A 17,500-nucleotide genomic window follows, 5' to 3' on the forward strand; every position below is an offset into this window, starting at 1 on the left:
GAAGAAGAAGAAATAAACAGAAACTCGGTCGCAAAGTGAAAAAGACGGACTCTTTGTTCTGTTGCCGGAAGTGGCGGCTAGCAGAGTCATCTGGTGGTGGGGGGTTTTGACGATGCTCTAAATATCTCTCTCTCTCCTTCTCCCTCTCAGAAGAGGCTCTCTCTTCGTGAGAAATCGGACCGAATGATGCTCTTGTTCTCGAAACTCTATCTCTAATGGAGTGTATGAGGACGAGGTGTAGGTGCAGGAATAGATCAGGAGAGAGAGAGAGAGAGAGAGAGAGAGAGAGAGAGAGAGAGAGAGAGAGAGAAAGAATCTTTCGAAGGTATCTGAATCTAGCTGATCTTGAAGCTGAAAGCACCACTTAAAAGAACAAGTCCAAAGTAGAAATAATAATAATAATAATAATAATAATAATAATAATAATAATAATAATAATAATAATAATAATGAGATTATTTACAAGGCAAACAAATCATCAAGTCTTCATCGTTATCCACCATAAGTTGATCACCTGGAAAGTGACATCACTGTTTAGAACTTTATCACCACTTAAGAATTTGGTTAAGCCTAATTTCATAGCTTCAAACTCAGCTCTGTATCTTGCTCGAATAATGCTGGCTTTACAGACACTCAATAGAGTCTATGGAGACTCCATAAAGACCGATAATTCCATCGAGACCTTTGCATGCTTGCTTGCTTCCTTGCAATACGGTTGCCTTCAAGAACAGTTTTGGAAAATTTCCTTGACAGGACTATCTTTCCTAAGCTTCCAGTTACATTTCTGGCTACAAAGAACGAAACACTTCACTGAACGCAGCCATCAAAATAAATTAGACCAATTAAAAAGGCTAATGATGAGGCTTTCATGTAATAAGTTAGGATCGTCCTACCAGGTAATTTTCTAATTGCGTATCTCTTTACCAGGTAATTTTCTAGGTGCATATCTCTCAGAATTACAGACTCAAACACAGTTGATTTATAGATAGACTCACGTACAGGATATTCTCAAGGATAAGTATGTTGTGGTCCCTCGTGAGTTATGACAACCATTATTCTTAAAAATGGACTTATGTAATCTTCCCGTTTACAACTGCACTCATGCGGAATGGTTGGGAAATTGACTTTTGTAGTTTCGTTACCTGATCCAGCAATGCTACTAATTTAATTTGCCTTCTTATTATCATAAACATCAAGAAAAATTTGGTAATTAATAAATCTGAGACAAATCTACTCACTAAAAATAATTCTTTGAAGTCTATCAATAATGCGTTATCAGGTATGTTCACGCGACGCTGTAAAGAACTATAAAATGTAGATCTTAATTTCGTAGCGAATACGATAAATAAATAAAGAAAGAAAGAAATAAAAAAAAAATAATTTAATCAGTCAATAAACCAATAAATAAAGAAATAAAGAAACAAAATAAATGACTAGTGTCAAGAATTTTGAAGCATATTATACAGTATACTCATCACAACTCGGCACCTCTTCTCTTTCCCGCAGTGAGCAAGTCTAAGATGACGACAAAACCAAAGAAGGAATAAAAAAGAAACGGAAGAAAATGCAACTGAAGAGAATAAAGAGTCATATAAACACTCTACAGAGTCGCTCTAAAGAACTGAAAAGACCCAGCTCTCCCTTTCTCTATTATATTTGATATTTCACCAGGATAAAACCGGCTCTTTAAATAATTCAGCTTCAGGTTCTTCTGGTGGTAGGGAATACCTGTACAGCCAAACTTGGAAATCCCTTAAGAATGAAAAGTCAGAGTATTCACAATAATAAGATGGATCTAAGAGCTCCTCCAATCAGATATACTATTATAACCTTTGTATATCTGTAAATTCGTTCTTGGACCTCCCTACTATAAAAAGTTTAAATAAATCAAAATACGGAACCTCACAGTGGTAGAATTCCTCAAATTCTGCCTTTGTAAATAATTAGGAGTAACAAACTGACTTTATTAAATTTAACATGTCCTGTTATATGTAAAAATACAAGCTTTGAACTTCAGAACTGCAATAAAAGATACACGACTCCCCAGACAGACCTGAACTTCGAAACTTCACACAACTTCAGCAGAATCTCCTAACCAGCTGATAAGAACGAAACCATCAAACTTCACCTTCATGCAACTTCAACTTCCCCACGAGGAGTTAAGAAGACTTCGAAATCATCTTCAAGGGCAAGAAATTCATAAAAGAAAAGGTCGGGCCGAATTAGGAATACTGACATGCAGTAAGAGAGAGAGAGAGAGGAGGGGTGGAGGCATTCTAATTGTTTAACATCCTGGAGTCAGTTTTACTAACCCGTGATGAGTGTTGAGGCGTGTTTTTTTTTTTTTATTTTCACATGGATGCTACATTCTGGGGAGTACAAATTCGTGGGGATATACGACTGCGTAAACTCTGGATTAACATATAAATGGAGGATCATAATGGTTTTCAGACGAATAAAAAAAATAAATTCATATAGCTATTTTCCACGTAAGAAAAAGTATAATTCTTTCATTTGCAAATGAAGCAAAGATTCTAATGGTTTTCTATATATATATATATATATATATATATATATATATATATATATATATATATATATATATATATATATATATATATATACATACATACATATGCATACATAAACATATATATTCAAATAACCTTCCTCACTTATAAATGATACAAGAACATCGATCAATCATCTCGACCACTTCTTGCGAGACAAATTATTTTCCAGGCAGTTAAACCTCCCAGAAAATGCTGCCATTACCCCGCCAAACTTGGAAAAACACCGGCATTACATTGCCATAAAAAAAAAACAGTGGCCAGAACTCGAGTGTTCACAAAAAAAAAAAGACAGGCAACTGATGTAAAGAGAAGGAAGATGTTTAACATTACAGTGCGATAACAACGTATATCCCAGCCATTATTACCCGGCTCCCAAACACAACGGCTTGAGTTACTTCTCTCTCTCTCTCTCTCTCTCTCTCTCTCTCTCTCTCTCTCTCTCTCTCTCCTTTACCAGAGAAATCCAGCAGCAGCAGCCGCTAGGAGACGCCCGTTACGGCGTCTACAGAATGACATCATCGACGGACATAGGCTCGACTCGAGACTTTGCTCTCTCTCTCTCTCTCTCTCTCTCTCTCTCTGTGGCATTTCAAGGTAGCGTACCGCGCTAAGCCCATAGACCCAAGGGTGGGACCATGGTCCCGGACCCTAGAGCTCCTTCCAGGGATCCACGGCTGACGTCCCACGCTTTTATTATTTTTAAAGGAAGGGAGAGGCTTGGGAAGCGGGAAGCCGCCTGCCTCAATGGTGGTAATTCACGAAGGCAACACCTATCACTTTGCAATTCCTATTGGGCTTAAGTCCTTATTTCCTCTTCCTCCTCTTTCTTCTACTCCTCTCCCTCCTCCTCCTCTTACTTCTCCTTCTCTTCCTCCTCCTCCTTCTACTTCTCCTTCTCTTCCTTCTCCTCCTTCTCCTTCTCCTTCTCCTCCTCCTCCTCCTCCTCCTTCTTCTCCTCCTCCTTTTCCGTGCATCTAGCAGAGGAGAGAATCTCGAAGCTCGAATTCTGGAATGACCAGACTGGAAACCACTACCCCTCCTCTTTCTCTTCCTTTTCCTCCTCCTCCTTTTCCGTGCATCTAACAGAGGAGAAAAGCTGGAAGCTGGAAGCTGGAACGAATTCTGGAATGACAAGTTTGAAAACTGCCACTGACCGATCCGTCCAAGGTCTTCTTGTTTTCGAGAAGTGGACGTTTGGACTTCCAGATTCTCGCCCTCCGGAAAGCTGTCACGTCTTTAAATAGAAATTAGTTGAGCCAAGAGGAAAGGTAGAGCTACTGACTTCTGGACACACGAGGCTTTTGGCTACCGGCAGCAGGACAGAATATAATACAGAATTTTGGCCAAAGGCCAAGCTCTGGAACCTATGAGGTCATTCAGCGCTGAAAGGGAAATGTGAGAGTAGAAAGGTTTGAAAGGTGTAACAGGGGAAAACCTCAAAGCAGTTGCACTATGAAACAATTGTTAGGAGAGGTGGATAGCATGATGGAAGAAGGAGAATATGAATGGATGTACAGTAAAACGAATGAAATGGGTTGCAGCTAGAGGCCGAAGGGACTCTGCAAAGAACCTCAAGTAATGCCTACAGTGTACAGCGTGAGGTGCACTGGCGGTACTGACTCCCTGCGGGGGCTACTGGCAGCAGAATATTCTTAACTCGATATTCAACTGACTTTCGAGAGGGAGAGAATTATTGACTGAAGACAAATTTATGGTAACAGGAGATAGAACAATGTTGACTTCGGATATTACAACTGTGCCTCATGTCAGTCCAGAAAGCCCTCGACAATTTAAAAAAAAATTAAAAACAGTTCAGAACAGGAAATCATCGAGTTTAGAAAGAAAGCTTGATGAATTCTGATGCCAGAAAACTGCTAGCTGGGAAGAGTCAGAAAGCTGTTCTTCTACAACCGCCAAAAGTAAAAGCCTGACAACCTTTAACCATGAAATTCCAGGCTTTTGAAACAGAAAGTCACAGGCTAAACATTTAAAACGTATTTATTTCTGCTAATTCTTATCATCACGAATAAACAGTTAGCAACGGTCGAGGCCATCTGTGAACCTTCTTCCTGGATTTTTTTGCTGAAAAGTCGTGTCCATCACATGATTTTTATTTTGCGATTATTTTTAAATTCCAGTAATTTGTCGAGCTGTTTTTCTTGAAATACTATTATCACTTAATCCAAATGTTAAAAATTAATTTAAAACTACAATTTATTTATCAGATAAAATACAATGTTCCTGAGAGAGAGAGAGAGAGAGAGAGAGAGAGAGAGAGAGAGAGAGAGAGAGAGAGAGAGAGAGAGAGAGAGAGGAAAATTAGCATAAAAATCGATATAACAGAAATAAAATTAAATGAACATCTACCCCCAGGGAAGATAATCTAATACGCAATAGATTTATTGCTTCTTCAATTCTTTTTTGTATTATTCAGTTACTTTTATATTATTTTCAAGTATGATATTTCTGTTTGAAAACAAGTGGATACATCTGTACAAACTTGAAAATGTGTTTGTCGCTTTTACAGATAAGCAACAATAATTTCAAGATACGAGTATAAACCATCCATCAGGATTATGTGTTAGCCAAAACACGAAGTTGTCAGTGTTAATGGATTATTTCAAAAACATCAAACCTTGAATGTAAGTAAATATTTCTACCAGTCAATATTATCTTAAATATTCATCAGTCTCCAAGGTTCTCTCTCTCTCTCTCTCTCTCTCTCTCTCTCTCTCTCTCTCTCTCTCCAGAAAAAAACAGGAAAAGAGACGAAAGCTTGTTCCATTCAGACAAGTTCGTAAATTCAATGAACAGTCGCAGAAAGGTCCAAACAAACATATTCCCAATTATCAGAGGGGTCAAAACGGAAAACATAATTGTCCAGGACCTATAACCTGCAAAGAAATTCGTTAAGTCATAAACCAGTTACAGAAGAAAGTCGCTAAACATTTTGCCATGCATCGTTGAAAATTATCATATTTCTTAAGAGCTGCCCAAGAGCAACAGCCCTGTGCCAACACAATGCTGGCTTAATCTAAAACGACCGTCATACTTTCATTTATGAAAACATTAAATCAAGAGTCTACTCCAGACTTACATTCCTAGCAACAGCCCTGTGCCAACACAATGCTGGCTTAATCTAAAACGACCGTCATACTTTCATTTATGAAAACACTAAATCAAGAGTCTACTCCAGACTTACATTCCTAGTCAACCATAAAGTAGTCTCAGATGAATGATACAAAATATGTTTTCATATATCATCTAAAATAAAATAATCAATAAAACTCTTACAAAAATTAAATCAGAACTCCGTTATTTAGCAGTCAGACAAAAGATGAGAAGAACCATATAGGCATAATCCAAAAATAACGTATAAAAGTAAATAAAAATTTGTGTCATTCCAACAACCTCAAACAATCTGGCATCACACTGTTCAGTCGTAGAAGGATACCAAAAACATCTTTACTTCATCCAACGAAATTAGGGGCAGCTAATATTTTTGCCTCCTCAGATTTCATCTTCGTAAACAAAAGATCTCCAAAACACCTGAAGGGATTTAGGTAAATGGTTTTCTATTTCATTTCTGGTTTACTCTTTGTTTAGATAATGGATCATCTGGGTCTTCTATTTCATTTCTGTTTTACTCTTTGTTTAGGTAATGGTTCTTCTATATCATTTCTGTTTACTGTTTGTTTAGGTAGTGGGTTTTCTATTTCATTTCTGTTTACTATTGTTTAGATAATGGGTCTTCTATTTCAATTCTGTTTGTTTAGATAATGGGTCTTCTATTTCAATTCTGTTGTTTAGAAAATGGGTCTTCTGTTTCATTTCTGTTTTACTACTTATTTAGATAATGGGTCTTCTATTTCACTTCTGTTTGTTTAGATAATGGGTCTTCTATTTCATTTCTGTTTACTGTTTGTTTAGGTAATGGGTCTTCTATTTCATTTCTGTTTTACTATTGTTTAGATAATGGGTCTTCTATTTCATTTCTGTTTGTTTAGATAATGGGTCTTCTATTTCATTTCTGTTTTACTACTTGTTTAGATAATGGGTCTTCTATTTCATTTCTGTTTTACTATTGTTTAGATAATGGGTCTTCTATTTCATTTCTGTTTGTTTAGATAATGGGTCTTCTATTTCATTTCTGTTTGACTACGTGTTTAGATAATGGGTCTTCCATTTCATTTCTGTTTTATTTGTTTAGATAATGGGTCTTCTATTTCATTTCTGTTTGTTTAGATAATGGGTCTTCTATTTCATTTCTGTTTGACTACTTGTTTAGATAATGGGTCCTCCATTTCATTTCTGTTTTACTACTTGTTTAGATAATGGGTCTTCTATTTCATTTCTGTTTGTTTAGATAATGGGTCTTCTATTTCATTTCTGTTTGACTACTTGTTTAGATAATGGGTCTTCCATTTCATTTCTGTTTTACTACTCGTTTAGGTAATGGGTCTTCCATTTCATTTCTGCTTTACTCTATATAGATAATGGGACCTCTGGGTCTTCTATATCATTTCTGTTTTACTCTGTTTAGGTAATGGGACTTCTGGGTCTTCTACTTCATTTCTACTTAACTCTCTGTTTTCACAAGTGATCGAGAAGACTCCAGTGACAGTGGAGGGCAGGACGAGCATTTGGTGCTTTTTCAGGGGCTGAAATTTGTGGTCAAGATGGTTAGCGGCCCGCCTTCCGTGAAGGTCACCCGGACACCCATCCTGTCTGGGATGGAAGGAATAGGAGAGGAGGGCGCGAAGGTCAAAGGGACGAATGATGAGAGAGGAGAGAGAGAGAGAGAGAGAGAGAGAGAGAGAGAGAGAGAGAGAGAGAGAAACTTCTGTCAGTCAAGATACGAATCAGTATTTGCTTTCTAAACAGGCACTCAATCCTATCCCCTTAATTCAAATGTAGATGTTAGATAGCCCCCTCTACCCCCTTTCAGGAGAGAGAGAGAGAGAGAGAGAGAGAGAGAGAGAGAGCACCTGACAGGATACCAATATCATACCAGTCATGAAACGAATCAGTATTTGCTTTCTAGAAGGGCACTCAATTCTGTCCCCTTAATTCAAATGCATATGTTAGATACCTCCCCTCTACCCGCTTTCAGGAGAGAGAGAGAGAGAGAGAGAGAGAGAGAGAGAGAGAGAGAGAGAGAGAGAGAGAGAGAGAGCTCACCTGACAGGATACCAATATCATACCAGTCATGATACGAATCAGTATTTGCTTTCTCAAACACCACCCAATTTATCAACTTAATTCAAACGTATTTAGTAAGAAATCTTCACCCCCTTCCACCTCCCCCCCTGCCCAAAAGCCAATCCGGCCCAACCCCGACCCACCCACCCACAAAAACATCCAGCATCTAACACATGCAGCGTCACAATCCAAGTAACACATTATCTCACTTTAGAACCCTTTCTTGATGCTTTGGGAGACACAATTTCGACAAATTCCACTCGATTACGCTCCATTGCCCATCATCTGGGAGATGCCTTTCGTGTGACGCTTGCTATCTGATACACACGCCGATTTCTGTAACTGGGTAAGTGGAAACGAATATTTCCAAGTTACATAAATGTTTGCGAAAGTAAAAATGCGAAGTGATTTCAAAGGTAAAAACAAGTAAAAAATGCACCGGAGTTTCTTCGGCGCAATTGAGTTTTCTGTACATCGTATATTCAAGGCCGCCGAAAATAGATGTGTCTTTCGGTGGTCTCGCTATAATGCTGTATGAGCCGCGACCCATGAAATTTTAACCACGGTTCGGTGGTGGCCCGTCCTATATCGTTGCCAGAAGCACGATTATGGCTAACTTTAACACTAAATAAAATAAAAACTACCGAGGCTAGAGGGGTGCAATTTGGTATGTTTGATGATTGTAGGGTGGATGACCAATATACCAATTTGCAGCCCTCTAGCCTAGATAGTTTATAAGATCTGAGGGCGGACAGAAAAAGTGCGGACGGAATAAAGTGCGGACGGACAGACAAAGCAGGCACAATAGTTTTCTCCTACAGAAAACTATAATAAATTCTTTTTAAAAAATTAAAATACCAAATTAAGTTTGAAAGAAACTGGTCGCTCATAAAATTCTCAGAAAGAATCGCGATGGACAAAATAACAGAAACATTGTGAATAATGCATACTGTGGAGTGATTACCACACAATAAGACAGAGACGATGCGCGTCTGGGCGCAACAAAAGAGGTAAACACGGGCTTCTGATGGGTACGGAATCGAGTTAAAAAGAACATCAATATTACTGATTGGGTGAAGACAACGAAGAACACTAACTGTGCGTACGAAAACATGAAGAATATAAATATGAAATAAAAGCAAAAGTAACTGATAAGGAAGAGCTTAAACTTATATATAAAAAAAAAAAACAGTTGAGGAGTCCTCTGGTCTCCAAATGCCTAAGCGAGGAGCAAATTCATTCCTGCTCTCTGCTGACGCCTCCTGAATTCAGGTGTATCGGTTTTATCTTCTATACCCTCATATTTATTCAATTATCACATTTTCCTACAACTTTCTCTCTCTCTCTCTCTCTCTCTCTCTCTCTCTCTCTCTCTCTCTCTCTCTCTCTCTCTGCGGGCTGATTTCCATTTGGAGCCCTCTTGGGTTAAAATTTAGTCAGCTGACTCTGTCCATGTGGGTTTCCAGATTTAAAGAAAGAAATAATAAAAGAGAGAGAGAGAGAGAGAGAGAGAGAGAGAGAGAGAGAGAGATGCAGAAAAACTGCTGAATCCCAAAGATGCATTAAACGACAAGCAGAGATCGAAAACCAAAAATGAACAAAAATAAAACCCAAAAGAAAACAATCAAAATTGAGCCCGGCAGAGGGAACAGCGAAAAGTGTACGAAGGCAGAACATAATGATCAATATCCACCTGGTTCCAAACGGGACGCGCAAACCCACCTATATTGATTAGTGATTACCTGGACGTACATACACACACACACACAAGTAACTTCTCCCGTTTTTAAGGCCGTTTCCCTCTCTCGCTCTTATTATCCCCGGCTTTAGAAGGTGCGACAGGAATTCTCTCTCTCTCTCTCTCTCTCTCTCTCTCTCTCTCTCTCTCTTTTTCTCCGTTATTGGCATGACTCCACTCGGTTCCAAATACAGCAATGTTTCTCTTTTGTCTCTCTCTCTCTCGATTTTTCTCTGTTATCAGCATGACTCTACTCGGTTCCAAATACAGTAATGGTGTTCTCTCTCTCTCTCTCTCTCTCTCTCTCTCTCTCTCTCTCTCTCTCTCTCTCTCCCTGACGGAGGACTAGTGGCGATATGACTGTTCCTTTCTGCTAATCTGATACTGGATTTGCTCCGTAAACCTCAACCTCAGCTTTCGAAGCAAATACATGTTGATGTTAAGCTCTTAAGTGTTACTTTGTTACTTGATTTGCTTCACTACAAGTCCGTCTATGATTCTGATCCTTACATTGCTCTATCAATGCTCCTTTTGCTGCAAAAAAAAATGCATTGCTGTAACTCGTTGCAATTTTGCTACTTTTCATACCGAATCTGTTCCGTATATTTCCGCCGTTACTTCCAGTCCCCAACAGCGTTAGTCTCAGACTTTGTTACTCTGATACATGATCAGTTCCGTACAGGTACTAGTCATACCCCCCCCCCAACCCCAACTGCACTCCCAAATCACATTTTTCTTAATATCCTGACCACAAACAGCGTCTGCTTCCCTTTGATGAACCGAAACGTCCCGTCATGTTCCCACGAATCTAAATTGACATTTCCTGCAGTTTAATATCACTGCTCTAATTCAGAAATTACGATTATTTTTAAAAGTATAGCGTTACCTGACCACTGAGTTAAAAGAACTAAGGCTGACCTGAAGGTTTAGTTAGTAATCTGTTTGCAATAAATTAGATTTGATTTGAAAAGTAGTAAATCTGTAAACATTAAAAAAAGGATATATTAACAATTTTTCATTTTTAACTAAAATTTCTTACAATTTATGGTTTTTAATATACAAGTTTCTTGTTTGTTGATCTTTCTGGCATTCCAGGAAAGGCAATGACATTCCATTAACAGTAATGACGTAGCAATAGAAAACAAACTAATCATACCATAACTGAATACTTTTTTTCTCTCTATACAATTGTATTTGCATCATACTTCTATACAATCATTCCACACAAAAAAACTTAAATATTACTGTCGAAAAGATTCTCTGTCTCTCCGAATTATCTTTTTCTGCGTGACGTCTCCTATATCCCTTATCCTTCCCCCAAATTCCTGCCCCCTCCCCTCACTCATACCCCTCCTCCCTCCCCAAAGGATGGGGTTCGCCCTTTAATTTCCTTCTTTGATCGTGTCTTCGTCTCTCTCTCTCTCCTCGCTGCTTCCTTAATGCAGAGGCATTTCGGGGAAAGGGGGTGGCCTAGGGCCTCCTTCCGCACCCCCGCCCTACAATCACGCACGAAGGCCTAATGCCTGATGACAGTTCTCTCTCTCTCTCTCTCTCTCTCTCTCTCTCTCTCTCTCTCTCTCTCTCTCTCTCCAATATAACTTTGAATTGGAATAAAGGAACTATTATTATTTTTTACTCTACTCTCTCTCTCTCTCCAATATAACTCTGAATTGGAATAAAGAAAGTATTATTATTTTTTTACTTTTTTTCTCTCTCTCTCTCTCTCTCTCTCTCTCTCTCTCTCTCTCTCTTTCTCTCCAATATGACTCTGAATTGGAATAAAGGAATTATTTATCTTTACTCTCTCTCTCTCTCTCTCTCTCTCTCTCTCTCTCTCTCTCTCTCTCTCGTGATCCCCATCCTTTCCCCCTTCAGTTTCTTTTTTCTGGGTTTCCATCGAAACTTGGCCAGAACCGAGCATTAGATTTCCCATCCCATCCGACTCATCAACGTGGCAGCGCATTTCCGTCTCGGATGAACTTTTTGAACCCGACTGTACGTGTTTGGGGGTAAATCAGATTGTGAATGTCACGTCCAGAGAACATGCCCTCATGTGCAGTTTTCAAATGAGACTGTGAAATTCTCCGCTTTGTTTAGCCTACCCTTTGTCAGTCAACTTATACCTAATACAACAAGAGAAAAATTCGGCGCAATCGAGTTTTCTAAACAGCGTCTAATGCGGCCCATGAAACTTCCTGCCACGGCTCGGTGGTGGCATGTGTTTTTGGCATCTATAGCAGTGTCAGACTTACAATCATGGCCAAATTTAACCTTAAATAAAATAAAAATTACTGAGGCTAGAGGGTTGCAATTTGGTATGTTTGATGATCGGAGGATGGATGATCAACATACCAATTTGCAGCCCTCTAGCCTCAGTAGGTTTTAAGATCTGATAGACAGACAGCCATCTCCATAGTTTTCTTTTACAGAAAGCTAAAAGCCATTTAGAAGGGGTTATAAACGTGATGTCTAGCCTCACTTCTTACAAGACTGGAATACTTTATGGCAGCATAAGCCATCTGATTCTCAGATAAACAGGTGACTGGATGAAACCAAAAGATCAAATGGGGAAGTAAATAAAGAGAGCAAGAAAGAAACAAAAAGATCAACCATGCAAGTAAATACAAATGTAAAATGTAAAAAAAAAACTGTTAATATTAAAAGCTTGTCAAGGAATTAATGAAAAAAAGTAAGAAATTATACTTTATAAAATGATTTTCCCCCAAATTCATCCAAGTAGATCAAGTCCTTGAAAAAAATTATTCAAACTATCACCCAAAATCTCTTCATATTCAAAATTTAACGAAAATAAAAACACGCCCATATAGAAAAATAATAAGAAGGTTAATGTTAATTTCATCAAAATGTCTGCTGCAATTCATGCACGTCAGAGAAACCATAATACTTGCCAGGGCAATGGCTAGGCGCAAGACTGCACCCAACCAGAATATATTAGCAACATTCCAGCACCCCCGGCATATAAGGTCTATGCCTCTCAGTGCAGTTACCGGATCGCTACGTGCTGCTGGAATTTGGTTCCGTTAAAACAACCGCGAATATAAATAGATGTGTTACAGACACACACACACACACACACACACACACATATATATATATATATATATATATATATATATATATATATATATATATATATATATATATATATATATATATATATATATATACTGTATATATAAACATATATACATATATATTTATGTATATACGTATGCGTTTCTTTTTTGAAAATTTTTAACATTCGAAAAAATTAGAGCAGCTAATGTGATAAATACCTTCATTTCCATGTAACCAAAATTTAACTAAACAATGCCAAATTATCCTCTTGAGTATTTCTTAATCTTGTTTCATCCTCAGTTATTCATATTCTCTTCAGAAGGAATTCCTCAGAAGGAATTCCTCAGGTGGGAGAGGCGGTTCTATTCTATGCTAAAGAGTAGATGCCCCAAACAACAGCAACAACAACAATATCTATAATATATACAACAGTACAACCATCACTAACAAAAAACTGCAGCACTACACCAGAACAACAACAATAAGTATTACAACAGTATTAAGAAACAATAACCTATACATCAATAATTACAACAACTGCAGCAGGTATAAAAACAGAAGAAACAACTAAAATAAACACAATGAACAATCATGAAAATCATCGCGGAAAACGGCACAACAACAGGAGGAAGTGAAAAACAAAACAACGACAATAGTAGAAGTACCAACAAGTAATCATCTCTTCATAAGTTCAACGTCAGTTGGTAAGTCCGAGTTCAGGCCTCCACACCAGGCCTCATAAGGTTCCTTTGGAAAATTAATTGTAGGAGCGAGAATTCACCCCCACCCCCTCCCCCGAGATACTGGACGCTCCGGGACCTTTCACTAAGGATGCTTTCACGATCCCCAACGAAGTCCTTCGGCGGTAATATGCAAATGAAGTCTGGAAATGAATATTAATAATATATATGAAATCCAGGAGGTTCTTGTCAGTTTGGGAATTGAATTGGAAGAGGAAAAGATATTGGATGACGACTTGTTTCTCTTCGATTGTCATGGTTAGAATTTTTTTTTTTAATATTTGTACAACAACTTGCATTAGTATTACTTAAGAAATATTTTCTTTAATATTTGGACAACAGCTTGCATTAGTATTATTTAAGAAATATTTTCTTTAATATTTGTACAGCATATTTTGTACAAAATATTTCTTAAGTAATACTAATACAAGTTGTACAAATATTAAAATAAAACAATATCTCTTAAGTAATACTAATACAAGTTGTTGTACAAATATTAAAGAAAATATTTCTTAAGTAATACCGATGCAAGCTGTTGTACAAATATTAGAACATATTTCTTAAGTAATACTAATGCAAGTTGTTGTCCAAATATTAAAGAAAGTATTACTTAAGAAATATTTTCTTTAATATCTGGACAACAGCTTGCATTAGTATTACTTAAGAAATATTTTCTTTAATATTTGCACAACAACCTGCATTAGTATTACTCAAGAAATATTTTCTTTAATATTTGCACAACAACCTGCATTAGTATTACTCAAGAAATATTTTCTTTAATATTTGCACAACAACCTGCATTAGTATTACTCAAGAAATATTTTCTTTGATATTTGTACAACAACTTGCATTAGTATTACTTAAGAAATATTTTCTAATATTTGTACAACAAACTGCATTAGTATTACTTAAGAAATATTTTCTAATATTTGTACAACAACGTGTATTAGTATTACTTAAGAAATATTGTTTTATTTTCATATTTGTACAACAACTTGTATTAGTATTACTTAAGAAATATTTTCTTTAATATTTGTACAACTTGTATTAGTAGTACTTAAGAATTGCACGCATTGTTTTACAGCTATGTCTTTCAAGTGACTGTATTTTGGACTAAATGATACTGAATGTGAATATCACTGTGCTGAGGTCTGTAGTTAATATAATTATCTACTTATTCTATCCATCAGTCTATCTATCTATCTATCTATCTATTTACCTATCTATCTATCTATCTATCTATCTTTCTATCTATCTGTCTATCTATTTATCTACCCATTTATCTAGCTACCTATTTACCTATCTACCTTTCTGCTTATTAAATGGGAAAAGAAGTCAATAAGAATGGTGTAAAAAATGTTAAAGAACGAGAGATTGCAGACAATAAAAGCACACACACACGCTCGAACCCACAAAGGTACACATGCGGCTATAAAAAAAAAAAAAAAAATTATATACCCCATAAAATATAAAGATCGCAGAAAAAATGAAAAGAAAGAAAAAAAGACCTTCCATTAAATAAAAAAGTTATCATCCATAATCCACTCCACTCGGGAAATATATTCTCGACCTGAAAGGAGCTCATTCAAACTTATACAAAAAAATTAGGCCTGTGACATGAACTCTGACCTCCAGAAAAAGTTCCAGATGAGAGCGTTTGGAATTCGGGAGTGGGCCTACTGGCGTCACCCAAGGGTCATTTTCTTTCTCCTTCACTTTCTTTCTCTACCTGTTTACTTTCTCGCTACGCCTCTTGAAACCGTCACCTTTTCCTTCCCCTTGAGAGAGCGTGCCCTAGGCCCTGGCTTAGGCCTATCCAGGCGCCGGCGACTATAGCTACTGTCGCTGTCAAGTCGGTGTGTATAAGAAAATCCGTCAGTCTTGACAGTTTGTTGATCCCTTGTGCATTAACCCTGGTAGTGATTTATCCCACACCTCGACACAAGGTTCACAAGATAGCTTATTTTAATGTCCATTAACCTATAGGCTTTTGGGGCTCACTGTGTACCACTTCTCTTCGCACTAGTGGCTAGACCATTTAGGTTTGCTGGAGATTTCAATATCTTTTATTTTCACATCTATTTTATAGGGCAGGGGGTATCAGGCATATAAAATTCAATGCCTATTATTCTATAGGCTCTTGGGCTTATTGTGACATACCACTCCCTGCAATAGACACCTTAGGTTTGCTGGAAATTTCAATAACTTTTACTTTCATCTTTACTTTAGAAGGCGGGGGCGGGGGTTAGGCATATAAAATTCAACGCCTATTATCCTATAGGCTTTTGGGCTTTCTTGTGACACACTACTCTGTGCACTAAACCCTTTAGGTTTGTTAGAAATTCCTGCAAATTTTATTTCCATCTTTTATTTCATAATTCAGGGCGCTAGGCCTGTGGTTACATGGTTGGTTTTTGTTTATATAGTTGGTTTGTTTTGATCAGACCGGCCTTATGTCATTATGGATCCCTGCCCAAAGGCGCCACCTAATTTGACCAAAGTTTTAAAGGGAATAAGAAACCCTTTGTGTACCTCTGGACTCGTATCTACCAACTGACATGGTGGCCAATACTCAACTATCCTATTTTATCCTGATTTGTAAACCAGGAGGGAGAGAACTACGCCTTCTGATCTCAAGTTGGAAGGGTAACCTTAAAAGTAGCAGGAGAAGTAGTACAAAATTTCCAAAGGCTTGATTACAAAGCTTACTGATTAACGTGGATAGTGAACCATATCTCATTAAAATAATTTGGGATTTCGGAATTATTATTATTATTATTATTATTATTATTATTATTATTATTATTATTATTATTATTATTATTATTATTATTATTAACCCCATTCATATGGAACAAGCCTACCACAAGGGCCACTGACTTGGAATTCAAGCTCCCAAAGATCATGGTGTTCACTTGAAATAAGTAACAGAAGGAAATATGAAATACAAAAAGAAGAGATCACTTATTAAAAAAGAAACGACGAATAACAAAATATTAAATAAATAGATAAAAATGCAAGCAAATTACTAACATAAAAGGAGAATTGTTTTAAGGTAGTAAGTTCCAATCGTACCTTAAAGATGTTAAATTCTTTTTACATTCACATTTCCACTTTTTTAGAAGTAATGGATGTCTGTGGAGCAGTGCTCTAAGTTTTTTAACAAAATGTTACACAGTTGTAGGTCTTTCTCCTCTGGATCGAGAACCGGATATGCCGTATATCTGGTCCACAATAATATTCAGTGGTGAATTATGTCGATTTTATAAAAACAACATAATTCACCGTAACTGATTTTATAAAATCAACATATAATTCACCACAGAATGTTCTTGTGGACCTGACATACAACAAAATGTTAAATATTAAAATTAATCTACTCAGTGAACGGCAGCTGGAACGGTCTAATGTCAATGACATTCTGACCATTCTAAACCTTGGTCGATGAAGAATGAAAAAGGAAAACAAGCGATAAACCAGATAATAATATGACGTTCGGAATTTGATAAAAAGGGTGGAAAAGATGACGCATGAATGCCTATCGAAGCAACACTAAAGAAAATAAAAACGCAAATACTTCACGGTAACAAAACTATAATAATAATAATAATAATAATAATAATAATAATAATAATAATAATAATAATAATAATAATAATAAATTAATCTTGATATAAACATAAAAACAAATATAAAAAGATAATAAGGGTGAAAAAGACAACGCATGAATGCCTATCGAAGCAACACTAAAAAACATAAAAATGCAAATACTTCACGATCACAAAACTATAATAATAATAATAATAATAAAATTTAATAATATTAATAATAAGAAGTTAATCTCGAAATACACATAAAAACAAACATAAACACATAATAAGTAACTCATAAATACAAACACGTAAGCAAATGCGAAATAAGCAAGAGAGATAACAGATGACAGATAAATGCTGAACGACGGTTATAACACCTCGTCCCCCCCCACAAAAAAAAAAAAATTGACTGATTTATATATATACAAAAATGTCTCCGAAGGCAATAAATAATACCTGACCATCGTGATGCGGATCAGATACCCTCTCTCTCTCTCTCTCTCTCTCTCTCTCTCTCTCTCTCTCTCTCATGAAAGTACTACCCTCATCATTTCGACGTGCCTCATAATGTAACAC

The 17,500-nt window shown here is 36.8% G+C and overlaps 1 protein-coding gene across 1 annotated transcript in view; it reads right to left on the minus strand.

Annotated features, from left to right (window-relative positions):
* The window catches only part of LOC136830105 (uncharacterized), a 375,313-nt gene that overhangs the window by 349,366 nt on the left and 8,447 nt on the right, over window positions 1-17,500 (minus strand). The window lies entirely within an intron of this gene.

This window comes from Macrobrachium rosenbergii, chromosome 46 (assembly GCF_040412425.1).
Source record: "Macrobrachium rosenbergii isolate ZJJX-2024 chromosome 46, ASM4041242v1, whole genome shotgun sequence".
Lineage (NCBI taxonomy): Eukaryota > Metazoa > Arthropoda > Malacostraca > Decapoda > Palaemonidae > Macrobrachium > Macrobrachium rosenbergii.